At 41.8% G+C, this 20,257-nt stretch overlaps 1 long non-coding RNA gene across 4 annotated transcripts; it reads left to right on the forward strand.

Annotated features, from left to right (window-relative positions):
• The first annotated feature begins 339 nt into the window (after positions 1-339).
• On the forward strand, positions 340-17,938 carry LOC149119309 (uncharacterized). 4 transcript variants are annotated; one of them, XR_016228599.1, is made up of 3 exons: positions 340-640; positions 2,772-2,858; positions 17,832-17,938. It is a non-coding gene; the product is annotated as an uncharacterized LOC149119309 (long non-coding RNA). The 4 variants fall into 4 exon arrangements; XR_016228600.1 differs by lacking the exon at positions 17,832-17,938 and adding an exon at positions 10,949-11,550; XR_016228598.1 differs by lacking the exon at positions 17,832-17,938 and adding an exon at positions 7,731-7,919.
• The last annotated feature ends 2,319 nt before the right edge of the window (positions 17,939-20,257 follow it).

Genomic DNA, 20,257 nt, shown 5'->3' on the forward strand with positions numbered 1-20,257 from the left:
TCCTGGAGAGCACACGAGTCGTGCAGCAGGAGCCCTTGTCCACGGGACGACCTGTATCGGCCGTCCGGGTCGCGGGCGGGAATCCCGGAACCGTGGCCGCATAGCCACTTCTGCACCCGGGGGATCTTGGGGCGGGCTCCACCGCGCCTCCCTGAGGGACTGGAAGGAGGAGGGCTGGCGGGAGAAACGACCCGTTGACTGACAGCAGGTATCGCCTAGGAGCCTGCAACCTGAGCCGCCGGCTGTCCCGCGCAGGTGCCGAGCGGCACCGTCCCGGGAACTTGGAAGAGAGAAGTGACGCAAGCGCGCCGGGTTTGCCGGCCTCTCCGCACAGGCGCAGCAGAACTGGCGAAAAGCGCGCGGCGGCGGTCCAGTGGCCGCAGGAGCCTGGCGTTAAGGATTCTTTTCCCTCCTAACAGCTTCCTGCGTTAGCAGCCGTGAGGTGGTCTCCAAGTTGGAACCAGGAATAAAGCTGTGGTGGTGGAAGAAGCCCTCAGCCTGAGCCTCTCAGGTCCGTCAGCGCCTTCTAAGTCGGAGGCTGGGACTAGGAGGAGTCAGCGGGTGTGCTGCGTGCTTCTCCCGGTTCCTCCTGCGCTCCCGGTCTTGAGGAGAGTTGGTTCAGGCATCTGCAGTCTCCATGGTAGGCCCTCCTGTGTGCATCCATCCTCCTTGTGTTCTGTTGTCACTGACTGTGCCAGCGTTTTATTTTTTGTCTACACTTTGTTGAAACGGGTTACTCCCGTTAGTCCTGGAATCCTGGTCCGAGTCTGACCTCTATTTCCTTCTCTGACCCTGTTGGATACCCTTGTACATAAAGACAGTCGTGTCTGGTGCTATAATAGTTTTACTTGGATTTTAGTCGTTTTATTGTCATTATCCCCCTTCATGTTGATCCTCAGTTTCATTCAAAGTTGCTGTGAAATTCTGTTTCCCAACCACAAGGTCCTCTCTGACTTCTGATTGGATTTGCTTTTAGCTTAGATCTCAGCAGATCCCCAGTCAGGACGGACACTTCACCCAGGTCTTCCCAGGTGACCAGGCTACATGCTGATGGGTGCTCTAGCTGTAGTCACGCCTTTCTTGTTGTGCATGCTGAGGACAGTCCTGCAAATCACCCTCCCACCTCCACTGCTGCCCTTTGGGAAAAGCACATTAGCCCTAGTCATGGCCTTTGAGGATCCCCCAAATGCAGTCATGAGATGCAGACCTGCAATACAAGAATAAACAGATTTAAAGGGAAATAAATGCTTATTTGTGTTTTGTAAAAAATTAAACAAAGGCGAGATAGCTATTCTTTCCTCAGAATTGACTTAAAGATAATTTTTTTAGAGACTGAGAAAGATCAGTTGTTTTAAGAAATTTAATTAAGTGTATTTAAAAGCTATACTTTTTTGTATATTTCTGTCAACTCACATATATAAAGTGAAAACTAGTGTAAGGGGGCTGGCAGATCGTAGTAGGAGACATAGTCACCTCTCTCCATGGGTTTATAGATGGAGTACAGCAAGGAAACAGGGGTAAGAAACAAAAAGAAGAAAACAAAAGTAGGACCTGGACATGGAAGCTTTAGTTATTCAAACTGGATGCCCCAAATATTGATGCTCATTTTTTAATTTTTCACCAAGCTGGGAAGATATGATCCCAAAGCACTGGTCCCGTCCTGCAACTGCTTTGTATCAGACAAGCGTCTTGCAGAGTATCTCTGCTCCCCAGAGTATCTTTCAGGCAGTTGGGAGACCCAGGCTCCGAGAGGGATCAGGAGTGGGTTGAACTGGGGAGGTATATATTTGGACAGAGCTGAAGCCAGGTTTACTTGGGAAGGTAGTGACTTCAGGGCCTTCTTCCTGAGCCTGCATGTCTCAAAAATGAGGTCAAGGGGTAGAGGGAAGGAGTGACTGGGAATGATGGGACTCACTGTGAGTGCAGCATGGATTATGGATGAGGCTGCACACATTCTGTCCACACTGTGCGTCTGATCTGTCTCCTGAGGTGGAGCAGTTTCAGTACCTGGTCACCTGGTTCAGGAACCACCAATGGCAGTGGGCAGGACCTCATTTGCTTTTGCTTTCTGAGATGTGTGCAGCTGCTCCTGTGACTGGACTAGGGTTCTGATTTCTCTGCCTTTCTTGACCACCACTCATACCGTGTTCATCAAGATCCTTGCATATCCCCTGGTCTCCAGATGAGACATGGGGATCATTTTCCTGATGAAGAAATTCTGTATTTATCAGTGAGTAGCATAGTTCTCTCTTTTACCAGGGTTGCAGATATACTGTTAGTATCCAGGAGATCCAAACATGCTCAAGCTGCTTACGTGTGAACTTGGCTTACACACTATACATTTCTTGACACTGCAAGCTAAGCAAGCCTGCCAGGCGTTGGGTGGACAGAAGCAAGTGGGTTGTGAATCTTGCATGGCCTGTCCCAGAGGAATCAGCAGAATGCAAAAGTGAGACAGGAATGAGTAGAGCAAATTGGGGTCAAGGAGAGATCCTGTACAGTATGGCTGGGTGCAGAGATAGCAGGATCTTGCTGGGCAGAAAGATCTCACAATGTGCCATCATCCCTAGCCCCTGGTTCCCTACCTGCAAGTAGCCACTGCTGCACCGTCGTTTCTTTGTCTTTTTCCACTCTACTCTCTCTATATCTTTTTCCTCTTTGGTTTGGCTTTAGCTTTTTCCAATTTTTCTAATTTCTTAAGGTAGAAGGGTAGTTTACTGATATCAGATATTGTTTTTAAAATATCCCCCATTCACTGGTTTACTCCCTAGATGCCCACAACAGCCAGAGCCAGACCAGGGTGAGGCCTAGATCCTGAAACTCCATTCCTGTCTCTCTCATGCACGGAAGAGACTCAGGTACGTGATCCATCACTTGTGTGCACATTTTCAGGAAGCTGGAATATTGGGCAGAACCAACGCTCAAATCCAGGACATGGACATTTAAAGGGGCATTTTAACCATTAGGGCAAATGTGCGCCCCTAATTTTCTCTTGTGATCCTTCATAATCAGAAAATACCTTCTGTGAGTTCAGTCCTTTTAACATTTATTTAGTCTGTTTTATGACTTAGTGAATCTTATATGCATTTTGGCTTTTCAGAGTTCAGATATAAACAAGATAATATATTTGCCTTTCTGTGCCTGACTTGTGTCACATAATATAATGTGCTCTATTCATGTATCTTGTCATGTGACAGAATTTTCTTCTTTTTCAATCTGAGTAGAATACATTTTAAGTCCATTCATGTGTTGGTGAACATATTCATGGATTTTATTTCTTATGTACTCTACATGGGAGTACAGCTATATCTTAAATATAATGGTTTCATGTTCAAATATATACTTAGTTTTGGAATTAATAAATCCAATGCAAGTTCTATGTTATGTTTTTAGAGGAAACTTCATACTGCTTTCTAAGCTATCTGATTTAATTTACATTTCCAGAGACTATTGTACTTATGAACACTTAACTATTTTGCATCTTTTTGATAGTAGCTATTCCATCAGGTGAAAGGTGATACATTATTTTTGTTTTATTTGTGTCTCATCATTAATAATATCAAAGATGTTTTCATATGTTGACCATTTATATATCTTCTATTGAGAAATGTCTATTTGGGTCCTTTTCCTATTTTAATAAAGATATTTGAGTTATTTTGAGTACTTAGATTCCCTTATACATATTTGTTGTTAGCCTCTTTCTAATGTGTGGCTTTTCTCTTCACTTTGTCATTTATCTTGCTGTATAAATATTTTTTAATTTCCTATAATCCCAATAATCTGTGTTTCTTTTAATGCCTGGCTTTTGGCATTACATCCAATAAATCATTTTCTGGACTGATGTCTTGAGACTTTTTCCTGTTCTGTTAGTACTTTTCTAGTTTTAAATTTTATGTTTGAGCATGAAATCTATTTGTTAGTGATTGCATATAAATATTTAGATGTAGCCAATTTATTTTGCATGTGGATGGCACATTATTTTCAGCAGGATTTGTTGAAGAGACTACTATTACTACATTTTATGTTTACTACATTTGTGTACCTTATTTGAAAATCAGTTAATTGTCAATTTTTAGGTTTATGTCTGGGCTTTCCGTCCTAGTCCATCAGTCAATGTTTCTGTTTTTGTGCCAGTACCATGCTGTAGCTTTGTAATACATCTAGCTTTGGTGTTTTTGCTAAAGATTGTTTTGGTGATTCTTAATCTTTCCTATTTATACAAATTTTAATATTGCTTTCTGTTTCTGTGAAGAATGACATTAAAATTTTGATTGGGATTGCATTAAATATCTACATTGTTTTGTGTGGGTAGGAAGGACATTTTAACAGTATTATTTTTCTGATCTATGAACATGGACTAGCTTTCCATTGTTTCTGCTGTCTTCAATTTCCTTTATTCATATGTCACACTTTTGAGTATACAGATCGTTCTCCTTATTGGTTAATTCAATCATAAGTAGTTTTATTTTTATGATGTTTAAATGAGGGCTTTATTTTAACTTTTTTGATTTATTTATTTATTTATTTGAAAGGCAGAGTTACAGAGAGGCAGAGGCAGAGAGAGAGAAGTCTTCCATCCACTGGTTCACTCCCAAAATGGCTGTGGTGGCCAGAGCTGGGCTGATCTGAAGCCAGGAGCCAGGAGCTTCTTCCAGGTATCTCAAGTGCGTGCAGGGACCCAGGGTCCTGTGCCATCTTCTACTGCTTTCCCAGTCCATAGCAGAGAGCTGGATTGGAAGTTGAGCATTCGGGACTGGAACTATTGCCCATGTGGGATGCTGGCACTGCAGTCAGCAGCTTTCCCCCTATACCACAGTGTGGCCCCCCACAATGTATTTTTAATTACTTCTTTAATCTCTGTCATTTCCTTTTCTTGCTGATTTTCTTATTTAGTGTTTTTCCTAATTTGTTGAGCTATAACATTAGATAATTAAATTGTTTATTTGATATCTTCTTTTTGTTGTGGTGATATTGTACTTCATTTTGCTACATCCTATTAGCTTTGTATGCTGTTTCCTTATTTTCTTCAAGGTATTTTTAGCTTCCCTCTTTAGTTTTTCTTTGATCCTGTAGTTATTTAGGGTTGTATATGGCTTAGTTCCTACATATTTGTCTATTTTCTAATTCACCTATTATTAATTTCTATTTTCAGACCACTAGGGTGTGAAATTATACTTGATATGATTTTAATCTTAAATTTGTTGACATTGGCTTAATGTATGACCACATATATTGTATGTGTACTTTGGATGACTTTTGATTTTATTGTATTGTTCTTAGACAAAATATGTTTTTTTTTGTTTGTTCTTTTTCTAGATTTTATTTATCCCAAAAGTTACCTTTAGCAAGGTCAGAAGTACTTGTCCTTGGGAGCTTCCAGTTTTATCATGAGGTCTTTGACTCTAATAAATCTTGCTTTTAAATCTCAAAAAATTATTTTTTATTTATTTTTTTGGGAGGCAGAGCTACAGAAAGGGAGAGACAGAGAGAAAAGTCTTCCATCTGCTGGTCCACTCCCCAAGTGGCTGCAATGGCCAGAGCTGAGACAATCTTCAGCCCAGAACCAGGAGCTTCTACCAGGTCACCCTCACGGATTCAGGGGCCCAAGCACTTGGGCCATCCTCCACTGCTTTCCCAGGCCATAGCAGAGAGTTGGATCAGAAGAGGAGCAGCCAGGACTAGAACTGGCACCCACATGGGATGCCTGCATCATAGGCAGAGTCTCAGCTCACACCATAGCACCAGCCCCAAGAATGTTTTGTATATGTCTGGTAGGACCATTTGTTCCTAATGCATAATTCAGTCCCAATGTTTTCTTGTTGATTTTCAATCTAGATGATCTATTGTTGAAAATGGGGATTTGAAATCCCTGCCTTTATTGTGTAATAGTCTGTTTTCCTTTAAATTTCTTATATGTATTCCTGTGTTTTAGAGACAGAGAGATATTCTGAGTTTAGGTGTGTGTACAATTTTATATCCACTTGATGAACTGATACTTTTATCACTATACAGTGACCTTTGTCTCTTTGTTACAACTTTGGCCTAAAGTCTGATTTAGTTGATCTGACTTATAGTTACCTCTGATTATTGTTGCTTTTCATTTATATTGATTATCTCTTTCCATCCCTTCACTTCCAATCTATAAATGCCCTTTAAAGTAAATGAGCCTCTTGTAGCCTCTATATAGTCATATCTTTATCTTTTTTTTTGTTCTCCATCCATTGTTTGCCTTTTAATTAGAGAATTCATTTACATTCAAAATAATTATTAAGAGGTGAGGGTTCATTACTATTTTATTAATACTGTTGTTTTATAAATTCATCTTTTTTTCATCTCTAACCAATATCCTTTGTGACTTGATGATTTTCTATAGTGACATACTTTGAATCTTTTAAAAAATCTTTTTATTATCTCTATTTCAAAAAGTTAATGAAATTAGAATTAAAATATAAGTTGATTTTGGTGAAAAATATTTTGAAATTGCACATTTTCCTGAACTTTTAAGAGATCCCTCATGATATAGTTGTTTGCCTAGTGGTTTTCCTAATTCTTCTATTTAAAAAAAAAAAAAAAAACTCTAGGTTGAGAGCCTTAATTCTGATATCATTCACAGACTATCCTTTTACTCCCCCTCCTCCTACATTTTATGTTGGAATGTCACATTTTCACCTTATACTTTGTATCATTTAGGAAATGTTGCAGCTATAGTTATTTTTCATTTATTTATTTATTTATTTTATTTAAGAAGTAGAGATACAGATGGAGAGAGGTAGAGAAAGAAAGAAAGGTCTTCTGTGCACTGGTTCTCTCCCCAAATAGCCACAACAGCTGGAGCTGGGGTGATCTGAAGCCAGGAGCCAGGAGCCAGGAGCCAGGAGCCAGGAGCCAGGAGCTTCTTCCAGATATCTCATGCAGGTGCAGGGGCCCAAGCACTTCAGCCATTTTCTACTGCCTTCCCAGGCCATAGCAGAGAGCTGAATCAGAAGCAGATTAGCCGAGACATGATCCTGAGACAAGAACTGGTGCTGACCTGGGATGCCAGTGCCACAAGTAGAGGCTTAGCCCAGTATGCCTTAGCTTCAGCCCCTATAGAGTGTCTTTTAACCTTTTACTAGTGATAAAATTTATCAGTCTTCCATAATTAGAATATTAGTGGTTTGAATCTGATACTGTATGCACACTGGCTTATGAGCTTTGTATTTTCACATGATTTCTTTTTTTTTATTTATTTTTATTTTGACAAGTAGAGTTATAGACAGTGAGAGAGAGAGACAAAGGTCTTCCTTCTGTTGTTCACTCTCCAAATGGCCACTATGGCCAGCACTGCACTGGCCTGAAGCCAAGAGCCAGGTGCCTCCTCCTGGTCTCATGTGGGTGCAGGGCCCAAGCACTTGGGCCATCCTCCACTGCCTTCCCGGGCCACAGCAGAGAGCTGGACTGGAAGAGGAGCAACAAAGACTAGAACCCAGCACCCACATGGGATGCCAGCACTGCAGGCGGAGGATTAACTAAGTGAGCCACAATGCCGGCCCCTCACATGATTTCCTTATACTAGTTAGTATCCTCTTCCTTCCCCTTGAAGAATTTCCTGTAGCAGTTTTTCCAGTGAATGGTGATAAACACCTTTACCTTTTTTTTTTTTAAATAAAGTTTCTTTATATTCCATTTTTGAAATACAGGATCACTGAAAATAATACATTGATTCACATTTTCTTGTTTACTTCTTTCAGGACTTTGAATAAACCATACCACTCCCTCTGGACTGCAAAATTTCTGCTGAAAAATATATTGACAGTCTTATTACAGTTCCATTGCACATAGTGAGTTGTCTTTCCAACACTACTCTCCAAAGTCTGTTTATGTCTTTAAGTGAAGAGCCAATTTTTCAAACCTTCCTTTTAATGTAAAATGTAAAAATGTGCATTTCCTTCCCTGACCCTCTGTCCTCCACCCTTCTTTTTTTACACTTAACCCAAAATGAACCCATTTCCTTTCTTCAAAAGTTTTAGAGTAGGAATCTTGCATCTCCTGTGCTCATGCCACAGCTCTGTGCTCCTGCCCCAGGCCCTGACTTGCTCTGACACACACAGCAGCAGGCAGGGATGGTGCTGTGCCTCTTGTCCACTGGATATGCTGAAAATTACTCCCTGTCTGAAATTCTCCTAGGTAAGGTACCCTGCACTGGTTTCTTTATGCTGGATTCATCCCAAGGGTTAGGGAGGTGGGGGTGATATTGAGGCCTGAATTTCTGAGGGATCCCTCCTTCTTCGGGGCAGTCTCTTCCTAAGGAGATATGTCTGGGGCAGGGTGGGGAGGCAGGAAGCACAATAGGAAAGGGGTAGATGGAATGTTTGAGAAAGGTGTTGAAAGTACACCTGCAGTTTGGGGAAGTTCCATACGGATATACTTGCTGGCCAAGGATGGTAACTGCCCTTTGGAGAGCTCAGATACAGTGCATGGGACAGAGCTAGGATATCCTTGGTGACCCTGGTATTCTAGCATACATGCTATCCAGTCACTCCCTGGCATTGAATATGGGGATTGGCATACCAGTGTCATGCCCCTAGAGGGCAGAATCTCATTGTTTAGCAGCCTTCTCTCCAAAATCTACACATTCCTTTCCAGGGTGAGTCTTTGTCACAGTCTTCCTTGTGTCAAGGTCCCCCTCTTCTCCTGGCATTCCCCTTTCATTCTCCCCCCTCTTGGTGAAAAGTGACTTTCACTTGTGTCCTTCCCATGACGATAATTAAGATGGTTATTGTGCAAGGCTAAGTCAGTTGTGTAGACATGTGGATGGCACCTGCCCCTTTCTTAATGAATAGAGCTCACCTCCACATGCCAAGGCTGCTGTGACAGTGTTGGTATGTGTTAAACAGAACCCTCCAGCTTGCATCCCCTGTTCCCAGCCCTTACACCATTGTCACCATTTTGTGTTTTTACATTTCCATCAGAACCTAGAACTTTTGCTTTCATTTTGAAAGGGAAATGAGTTTGTTGAGAAGGCTGAGAACACAAGTATCACATAACAATTTAGCTCAGTTTCTCCTATACTTTCAGGTGCAATGGAGAAGTCATTTGGGACATAGACTCCTAGGAGTACTTTCTCATCTGGCCTTGTACTAGGCATGCACTTTGTCATCTTTTTCCCTTACATGTCTGTTCCTCCTTAATCTGTCCTCAAAACCTATGGCAACTTCATTATGGTGCATGATGTGTTAGAGTAAATGTCCCTTTGTCTATAGCACAGTCTGTAGCACAGGAATGCCCCTGGCCAGAATGTCCTCACTGTAGGCATATTACAGCCTTATTGGTGAGAATGCACATGTTCTTGTTAGAATGTGACAAAGAGTAGACATCCTCAGACATCAAGTAACAGCACTGGAAACAGCAATCTAAAGTCACTTGAAGTCATACTTAGTGGTCCATCCTGCTTTACCTGCCCTTATGTGGGTCTTTTTGAGGTGACGCCACTTATCTCTTACCACTTATCTCCAGATACTTTTGAGGTCTCAGAATCAAGAGATGTATTCTTCAGGTTTTCTGTTGTTGCTAGGGCTTGAGACACAGCACCCCTAAAGTGACAGTAGGAAACCAGAATACACTGCCCCAACATTCACTGCTCTTCGCTATTATGTGCTGGTTATTCTGGGAAATTGCAAGCACCAAGGAACTGTGAAGTGTGCTTTGTTAATAGAAGTTTCCATCTATAAAAAATATTAGAATTATTATCCTGTTATTCTAATAGTAGACTAGTATTAGTAGTATTCTAACAAACATTTCAGGAAGAAGGGGGCTCTGGACAAGCATTACTACCAAAGAGGGTTTTTATCCATTTTGAGCTTTTAGCTGCTGACACATTAGATTGTGAGTCAGTTCTGTGTCCTTTCCAATCAGATTTCATTAGAATTACATACTTTAGTGCAGTAAGAGATTCCTTTTATATATTGCTCACAGATGCTACATTCTTTTTTATAATATATGTTATAAAAACAAAGGCAGGCTATACTTGTATAAGTGGACTAAACATATGGAAATGTTACCCACAAAATGTGGCTCTTATAGTCTGCAGCTTTGTAATGTAGAATTCTCAGGGGCTCCTGTATGGCAAAGACTTTAGCTTGGGAGGTATAGTATAAGACTCAAATTCTAGGCCGGCACTGTGGCTCACTAGGCCAGTCCTCCACCTGAGGTGCCGGCACTCTGGGTTCTAGTCCTGGTTGGTGTGCAGTTTTGTCCCAGTTGCTCCTCTTCCAGTCCAGCTCTCTGCTGTGGCCTGGGAAGGCAGTGAAGGATGGCCCAAGTGCTTGGGCCCTGCGTCTGCATGGGAGACCAGGAGGAAGCACCTGGTTCCTGGCTTTGGATCAGCGCAGTGCGCCAGCCATAGCGGCATTTGGGGGGTGAACCAATGGAAGGAAGACCTTTCTCTCTCTCTCTCTCTCACTGTCTAACTCTGCCTGTCCCCTCCCCCCCCAAAAAAGATTTTGTGCTTAACTTCTTGGAGGAGGTCTACTATGGGCCTGTGTTTCAAAAGTCAAAGTATATCATGCAGAATTCAATGGCTATGCTTTGAATTAGCCTCTAGCACTTCACTTTAGCCATGGACACACTCATTGTGTTTCCTTTAGTAGGAAGGTAAATATCAAGACTTTACTGCTTGCAAAGTTTTGTCTTACCCTATTAATGTTCATGGTGATTTATGGAGTGATTCTGCAGAAAGTTCTATGAGTGTTTATAGGGAATGAGTTGTGTAGTTTTATATGTACACATACACACATTCAGAACATTCCTTCAGCTCTTTTTCTCATGACTCAAGACTACTACAGTTAAATGATCTGATTATGGACAATAAATGTAACTCATTTTTACTGGATGCTGTTTTGATGTCATAGCCATGATTTTCTATTAATTTTAATTTTCCCATTCTACTGTACTTTTCTGTTTGATCAAGAATAAGCCTAATGACTGAAAGGATATACTGGATTTGGAGACTCGACCAGGACAGCACTGTGATCATCTCGGATTGTGAGGCAGCTACATGTAGCCTGTGAGCAGTGCATGATGAGAAAGATGTGGAGGCACCCTGTGGTGAGCTCCTTGTATGTATGTCAGTGTCTGCTACTTTAGATCCACTCATGTGTGAGCTCTGCTGAAAGGGAAGTACTCTGTAGTCAACTGGAACTCATTCAGCCAAAACCTTGATTTTGCATCCCTACTACCTATTGACTGGACTTCCATGTGCATATTTTGAGCTTAATTATACCTCTATTATCTCATTTCAGATAGTGAAAACTAGATAAAGAGAGTATAGATTATTATCAATGATCATTGTTACTAAGCAGCCAAATATGATTTAAACTAAGATCTGGGGCAGGTGTTTGGCCTGGTGGTTAAGATGGTACCTGGGACACCTAAATCCCATGCTAGAGTGTCTAAGTTTGCATCTTACTTCACTCCAAATTCCAGCTTTCTGCTGATGCACAGCTGTCATTGATTTCTCACCACCCCATTTGGAGACCTGAATTGAGTTCATGGCTCTGAGATACAGCCTGGTCCATCCCTGGCCATTATAGTCATTTGAAGAGTGAACCACCCAATGGGATTCCTTCCCTTGCTCTATCTGAAGCTCTCTGTCCCTCAAGTAGATTAATATAATTTTAAAAATACAAAAATTAAGGTCTGTTTAGCTTTCTAAAAATATGTATTTATTTATTTTTAAGTCAGTTACACAGAGAGAGTGAGACACAGAGATCTTCTATCCACTGGTTCATTCACCACATAGTCACAATGGCTAGAGCTGGTCCAGTCCAAAGCATGGAGCCAGGAGCTTCTTTCAAGTTTCCCATGTGGGTGCTTGGGCTGCCCTCTACTGCACTCTGAGGTACGTTAGCAGGGAGCTGGATCAGAAGTGGGGCAGGTGGCAGCTTAACCTGCTATGCCACAATGCCATCTGTTTAATTTTTAAACTTGAGTTGTTTGGGGACCATAGGTAAGTCTTAAAAGTACCCAAAGTGTTAATTTTAAAAAGCTGTGGATGTAGTTGAAAAGCTGGAAATTAGAAGACTAAGCACATTGATCTATATAAGATCAGCAGCTGCAAAGGATGATAGGCTGAATGAACCATCAACTTCTCTTGACTCTTGTTAAAATTTTTAGCTGGAGGGGTCTGTGCTGTGGCACAGTGGGTTAATGCCCTGGCCTGAGTGCCAGCATCCCATATGGGTGCTGGTTCAAGACCCGGCTGTTCCACCTCCAATCCAGCTCTCTGCTATGGCCTGGGAAAGCAGTAGAAGATGGCCCAAGTCTTTGGGCCCCTGCACCTGTGTAGGAGACCTGGAAGAAGCTCCTATCTCCTGGCTTGGGATTGGCACAGCTCTGGCCATTGTGGCCAACTGGGGGAATGAACCATCAGATGGAAGATCTCTCTCTCTCTCTCTCTCTCTCTCTACCTTTCTCTCTGCCTCTTCTGTGTAACTCTGACTTGCAAATAAATAAATCTTAAAAAAAATTTAGCTGGAAAAACAATTGACACCTTTTTTTAAATTTGAGACAGGGAGATAAGAGAAACAGAAACAGAGAAGTCTCCCACCTTCCAGCCCAACTTACATATAAATTTCTGCAGTGCACAGGCCAAGGACAGGAAACACAGTTCTTCTCTTCCATGTAAGTGGCAGAGACAGAATTAAATGAGTCCTAACTTGGTGTCTCCTGGGATGCACAGTAGCAGGAAGCTGGAGGTGGGAGCCAAGCCAGAATTTGAACCTAGGTAGCTAATATGGGACAAGGGCATCTTAAACCTATATCTTAATCACTAGAGCAATCACTAGATCAAATGCTCAAACTAGATCCACAATCTCAGGAGGCCAGAAGTATCATTTATGGTTTATATTCTTATGACAGTGAAGAGAATCAGGATGCAGGGAACTGTAAAATCCAAAAATAACAAGGATGATCTCTGTAGTGAGATGTCAGAGTCATATTGTAAATCCTGTACCAGAGAGAACCAAATCACTCCTCCCTCTGTAACTCTGGAGGCCTCTTAGTCAAAGTCAGTTTCTCCCAATGGGAGCTTCTAGTCAGGTTTGCTCTTGCCCATATTATCCAACAGCTCAGTGATCCTGCTAAAGTGCTTTGTTGTGGGACATTCTCTTTGATACTTCCCTCTCTGAATTAAAAAATGACAAGGCAATGGACACCTTATGTATTACTCCTTTACAAAGAGACCTGAGGTGTATAAGGCAGGGGACCTTGATATCAGGCAGTCAGAAAGGCTCATTTACAAATTAGGGATCGATGTAAATATTGAGGTCTATTGGATTTAAAAAAAAAAGAAAATTTATTTGAATGTCATTTACAGAGAGAGAGAGAGACAGAGAGATCTATACACTGGTTGACTCCCCAGATGGGTGCAATGGCCAGTGGTGAGTCAGGCTGAAGTCAGGAGCAATTCTATTGGGTCTTCTATTGGGTCTTCCATGTGGGTGGCAGGGGCTCAAGCACCTGGGCATCTTCTGCTGCTTTTCCTAGGCCATTAGTAGAGAGCTGGATCAGAAGCGGAGCAGCTGGGACACGAAATGGCACCCATAAGTGATGTCAGCATAGCAGGCAGCAGTGCTATCTGCTACCCCACACCACCAGACCCAAAGATACTGCTTTTGGATGGAGATTCTTCTGGGCATTTTATTCCCTGTCTGCCCCACCCTTTATTCTCTTACACATATGTTCCAGGTAGATTATGTTTAGAAGATAATCCTACTATAATTTATTTCTAGTAAGGATTGTTTATCAAGATTAATAAATTTTAATGGTTTTAAGAACTTTGGATTACATGCAACTGAAAGACCATGTTATAAAGAATTGGGTACTATGTTAAACACTTGGCATGTGCTAAGAATTAATAAAGTAACCTAACATGCAATGATGAAATTAAGAATCCAGCAAAGATAATAAAAGTCTGGGTAAACCTAAAAATGCATGTAGAGGACGGGCATTTGGAATAGCAGTTAAGATGCCAGTTACGATATCTGCTTTCCACATTGGAGGGTCTGAGTTCAGATTCAGACTCTGATTCCTGATTCCAGTTTACAGCCAGTATGGGCCTTGAAAGGCAGCTCAAGAATTTAGGTCCTTGCTGTCCATGTGCGAGATCTGAAATGAGTTCCCAGCACAGAGCTCTGGCCAAATACAGCCCTGACTATTCCAGCATTTAGTAAGTGAATCAAGAGATGCAGGCTCTTTCTTTTTCTTTCATTCTTCCCACCCCCATCCCTTTGCCTGTCAAACATGCCTGTAGAAATTCATGGTGTAATCAGTCCTTGGATTGATAGAAATTCTCCTGAAGAGATGCTTACATATTGATTTAAAAATGTATAACTGTACTTATATAAATGATCATATTTAAAATTTCCCCTGTATTATCGCTGTAGTTTTACATCATTCAAAATCTTTTTAGCATAGTGATTTTTTTTCAGTGTGAAGCAAAAGTATTCCCAAACTATTCCTTAGGTTTCCATTCACCTCTTTTCAAATGAATCCCAGTCTTCACCTCATTTCTCTTAAAAGTAGCATTTCCAACAAAGATACAGAAAAGGGACATTTTTCTTAGAATTGCTTATTTTATTTGAGAGGCAGAGGGACAGAAACAGAATGATCTTTCATCACTTGTTCACTCCTCAAATGACCGCAATACCCAGGACTGGACAAAGTAGAAGTTCATCTGGGTCTCCCCTGTGGGTAGCAGGTCCCAGACACCTGGGGCATCAACTGATGCTCACCCAGGTGAGTGAGCAGAAAGCTGGATCAGAAGCAAAGCAGGGAATAGTGCTGTGGCATAGTGGATGAAGCTGCTGATTGCGGTGCCGCCATCCTGTATGGGAACTGGTTCAAATCCTAGCTGCTCCTTCCAATCCAGCTTTCTGCTATGGCCTAAGAAGGCAATAGAGGATGGCCCAAGTCCTTGGGCCCCTGTGCCTGTGTGGGAGACCTGGAGGAGACTCCTTGCTCCCGGCTTCAGATCAGCACAGCTCCAGCCATTGCGGCCATTTGGGGAGTGAACCAGTGGATGGAAGACCTCTCTCTCTCTGCCTCTACCTGTGTCCCTGCCTCTCAAGTAAATAAATAAATATTAAAAAAAACTAATCAGGACTTAAACTGGCAGCCAGATATGTAACTGAAGGGTTAAAAAGTTAAAAGCCGCTCCCGCTCCCCCTGCCCTCCTCTGGTGAACTTCCTGACCTTGTTAGACTTGCTCTGTATAGCCATTCTCTTTAAAGTTAGTTAGTCAGTGAATTACCCCAATGTAGACGTAACCTTAGTTTCACCTAAGTAAGATAGAAGGAGTCACTGTTTAGAAATTAACAAACCTTCACTAAGAAATCTATTTGCTCCTGGAACTCTGACCCCACCATATGTCCCTTATCGCCATTCGGCTGCATTCCTAGGTACCATCGAGGCAGTTCTTGTAACCTTGTTGTGTGGCCCTCCCTTTTGGTAATAGGAGGCTTTTTGATCCTCCCTGTATAGGCCATATGGTTCTCTGATGTCTAATCAAGCCCTTACTCGATATCCTGTACTCCCTGTATTCATAAATCAACTGATTGTAAAATCACTTAACTTGTATCAATTGTTTACTCTGCACCGACTGTTTGATCGATGCAATGATTGATTTTCTTTGTTTAAATGTGTATAAAAACCCTAACTCTCTACTTCTTGGGGCTGCCTGTTCTCTTATGCTCAGGGGCCCCAACATGTTGGATCATCAATAAACCTTACCCTTTGCTAATTGCATGAGAGAAAGCCTCTTGGAGTCGTTCTTGGGGTGGTGGACGCTTTTTCAACTCTAACATAATCTGCTGTACCACAGTGCCAGCCTAAAAGTAAAGTCTTGAAATGAGTCACTCATAGTTGTTCTACATTAGTATAGGCATTATGGCTTAACAGGTGGGGCCACCGCCTGTGGTGCCGGCATCTCATATGGGCACTGGTTCAAGACCTGGCTACTCCACTTCTGATCCAGCTATGGCCTGAGAAAGTGGTAGAAGGTGGCCCAAATTCTTGGGCCCTTGCACCCACATGGGAGACCCAGAGGAAACTCCTGGCTCCTGGCTTCGGATCGGCTCAGCTCCAGCTGTTGTGGCCAATTGGGGAGTAAACCAGTGGGTGGAGGACCTCTCTCTCTCTCTCTCTCTCTCTGCCTGTCCTTCTCTCTGTGTAACTCTGACTTTCAAGTAAAATAAATCTTTAAAAAAAAGTTCTGTTCACAGGCATTTGTGTGTGTATATGTATATATACATATATATTTTATATATTCATTTATATATTTATATATACATATAAATGTATACCAAAATGGATTATATATTAAAAATAAAACATTTGGAAAGGGACTATTTTAAATCAAAGTCGTAGTATAATAAATTTGTGTCCTTATTACATAAATATTTGTATGTGGTTTATAATTCTTGATAAGTTAAAAAGACTTCAAGGATTTAGAAAGAATAATGTTTAATAATGTGTGATTGATATAATTACTGAACATTGATGGTAGTAAAGTTAGATATAAATTTCAGATTTTTTTCCAGTGTCATTATTCTGTCTTATTACATTTTATTCGTATTTCCAGAAGCAAAAGCAACATTTTTGGTATAATCTTTTTACAGCATTAGTTCTCTCTTTTATAAAACTTTTTGGTTAAGTTGATCAGATTTAGGCATTTTGAGAAAAAAGAATCTTAGAAGGCCTAGGATCTGAAAAGTGAAAATCAGCAATTCAGATCAATAGAGGTAAATATCCTCACATAATATCTCAATAAGTTAGAAATTAGCATCAGGAAAACTCTTCTAAAGATGTTCCTTGGCTAGGTAGTCTAAAAGTCTAAAACTCTTAAACTGAATCATAACTTACATTATTTAGGAGAAAATGATTTTTAAAGGTCACTGGTCTTGGCTGGTGCCGTGGCTGAATAGGCTAATCCTCCGCCTTGTGGCACCAGCACACTGGGTTCTAGTCCCAGTCAGGGTGCCAGATTCTGTCCCGGTTGTCCCTCTTCCAGGCCAGCTCTCTGCTGTGGCCCGGGAGTGTGGTGGAGGATGACCCAAGTCCTTGGGCCCTGCACCCCATGAGAGACCAGGATAAGCACCTGGCTCCTGCCTTTGGATCAGCACAGTGCGCCGGCTGCAGCGCGCCGGCCGTGGTGGCCATTAAAGGGTGAACCAATGGCAAAGGAAGACCTTTCTCTCTGTTTCTCTCTCTCACTGTCCACTCTGCCTGTCAAAAAAAAAAAAGTCACTGGTCTTAAAGCTGTCAATGTCAGAGTCCATGTTGAACTGAATGAAGGGCATCTCTCACTGGTGCTCTTTATAAGGCATAGTTGGCTACACCAAAACCAATTTGTTTTTAGCTTCCATCATGGCAGTTTATTAACAGAAAGCCATCTGGTGAGTCAGCAACCACAACTGTCACCTTTCCTGTGGGTGCTGTGTGAGCGTCTGGGTGACGTCCTCAATCGTACCCAAGTGGGCTGACTGGGCCCTAGGTCCAGGGGTCTTAGTTCTGTTCATCTGTGGCCCAGAGTTTGATGTGTAGGGCAGTGATGCCTGGCTGGTTGCACCTCTGGGCCACGTCTGGCCAGCCAACATGGAAGTATATGGTGAGGATTTGTCTAGGTCAGCCTTCACCTTTGTCCCACCTGTCACTGGGCAGATGGTTTCCTTGACAAACAGTGACATAGACAAAGGTGTCATTGAAGGAGGTGAAGAAGTGACAGATACCAAAGATACTCTCTCAGAAACCTGGTATCCAGGCTAATGAGCTGTTATTTTCCTTCTCTTTGTGAGGTGTTACTTCTGTGTGTCTTCTTCAGACTCTACCACTGAAATGAGAGGGCAAGGCCAAAACACCAGTTTTTACAAAGAGGAGTTCACTTGGGTGGCCAACATAGGAGGTAAGGGCTCTTGCTCCAAACCACCTATTTCCTTGTTGCTCAGGGAGGGCTTTGCCATAGGCACAAAACAGCAGCTGGGGGAAATTCAGGAGGAGTCTTGGGCTTTCAGGAATGGTCTTGTATGTTTCTTCTGTGCACTGGAAGATTCTCAGGTGATCTGGTCTTGTGATCAGTGATAGTGTATCTTTGCATTGTTACACTTGGACACATCTGTCCTAGGAGATATTTTTGAAAGAAGCTGCAATTGTCCTCTCAAAAAACAATTTGCATGTGGTTGGTGATATATAACAAAAGTTGAAGAAATTGGTTTCTTTTTGCTGGCAGGGCAAGGGAAGGAACCCTTATGAGGAAACCATTTTTTTTTTTTCCTTTTAAAGATTTTATTTATTTGAAAGGTGAAGTTATGGGGTATAGTTGGTGGGGTGGGAGACAGAGATATTTCTTTGGCTGGCTCACTTCCCAAATGGCCACAGTGGTTGGGCTGGGTCAGTCCAAAGCCAGGAGCCAGGAGCTTCTTCCACATCTCCCATGTGGGTGCAGGGGCCCAAGTATTTGGGGCATTATGCAGGGAGCTTGATCAGATGTAGAGCAGCCAGGATTTGAACTGGCACCCATATGGGATGCCAGTGCTGCAGTTGGCAGCTTTACCCACTATGCCACAATGCTGGCCTCACCTTTCGTATTTTGGATGAGCCTCTTACAATATTAGTTTATTAATTATTTTTTAATTTATTGATTTTTATGAATCTTTTTAGTGTTTTCCTTGTGCCAGAATCTTTTGAGGCTTGTCCAACTGAAACAGAGAGAGACATTCTCTCTCCAACCTGTGAGAGGCCTTTATATAAACAGGTAAATAAAAAGAAAAATGTTCCTGGCAATAAGCACTGTGGGTTCTTGAATAAGGGTAAAGGGACAAGTAGCACTGGCTAAAGACATGCCTTGAAGCAGCCACTTCTGCAAATTTAACTGGCATGTTGCCATTTATGTAGATTGGGAGAAGAGTAAGCCAGGGAGAACTTTTTTTTTTTTTTAGATTTATTTTGAAAGAATTTAAGGATCTTAGAGGGTGTTGGGGCAGAGGTTTCTAAAAGGCTGATTGTTAGGTAAGGAGTCTTGAAGGTGGGCTGATGCTGTCATGGAGCTGATTTCTCTTTTCTAAAAGTTCTCATGGAAGATTGTGGCCATAGCTTTTTCTCTTTATAGTACCAAGGTGGATCTCAGTCATCTATTTTTGTTTGTTTCAGTTGATGGGCTTTTCTGTTTTGATCTTTGTGATACATATGGATCTTTTTTTTTTTTTTTTTTTTTGACAGGCAGAGTGGACAGTGAGAGAGAGAGACAGAGAGAAAGGTCTTCCTTTGCCATTGGTTCACCCTCCAATGGCCACCGCAGCTGGCGTGTTGCAGCCGGCGCACCGTGCTGATCTGAAGCTAAGAGCCAGGTGCTTCTCCTGGTCTCCCATGGGGTGCAGGGCCCAAGCACTTGGGCCATCCTCCACTGCACTCCCGGGCCACAGCAGAGAGCTGGCCTGGAAGAGGAGCAACCGGGACTAGAACCCAGTGTGCTGGTGCCACAAGGCAGAGGATTATCCTATTGAGCCACAGCACCGGCCTCTTTCTTTTTTTTTTTTTTCTTTCTTTTTTTTTTTTACATATGGATCTTTGTATAACCTTTTTTTGTCTGAAGAGATGTTCCTCAGGATTTAACTTAATTAGCAGTTTTGTGACATTTGTTGATCCTTGGGAAATGTCACTGTACAGGTGTTTCCCAAAATTAACCCTACGTAGGTAACTTTGAGTAACTTATCCTATGTGAAGCAAGTAGAAAAACAAGTTTTTTACCTTTTGAAGCTCTCAGAATTTTCTTCTCTCTCTTTGCTTCTCTAATTAAGCTGCAGCTGTCTCTTGCCTCAACCTGATGCCCTGATCCTGTCTCATGCAGTTTCGTTCCTGTACTTTCATTGGTATAGTATTAGAGTCACAAATGCAAATAATGAAATAAAGCCTTCAGATAACCAGAATGACCAAGCAAAAGTGACAACCAAGCCCCAAATTATTGTTTGTTCATGGAATCCTTCTTTGGCAGAGTTTTGAAGTGCTGATACTAACTCTCCTTTTCCCTCTAAGCTCTTTAAAGTTCCCTAAAGTCTCATTATTTGCAAGACCATAAAAATAGGATGATACAAATACATTAACAGAAGTTAAATTTCCATCAATAAATTTGTGGAAAATATGCATTTTTTAAAAAATTTTATTTAAGTTATACAAATTTCATATATTTCATATATACAGATTTAAGGACATAGTGACACTTTCCTCC

The sequence above is a fragment of the Oryctolagus cuniculus genome, chromosome Y (genome assembly GCF_051225735.1).
Source record: "Oryctolagus cuniculus isolate XC-2025 breed Fujian yellow rabbit chromosome Y, ASM5122573v1, whole genome shotgun sequence".
Taxonomy (NCBI): Eukaryota; Metazoa; Chordata; class Mammalia; order Lagomorpha; family Leporidae; genus Oryctolagus; species Oryctolagus cuniculus.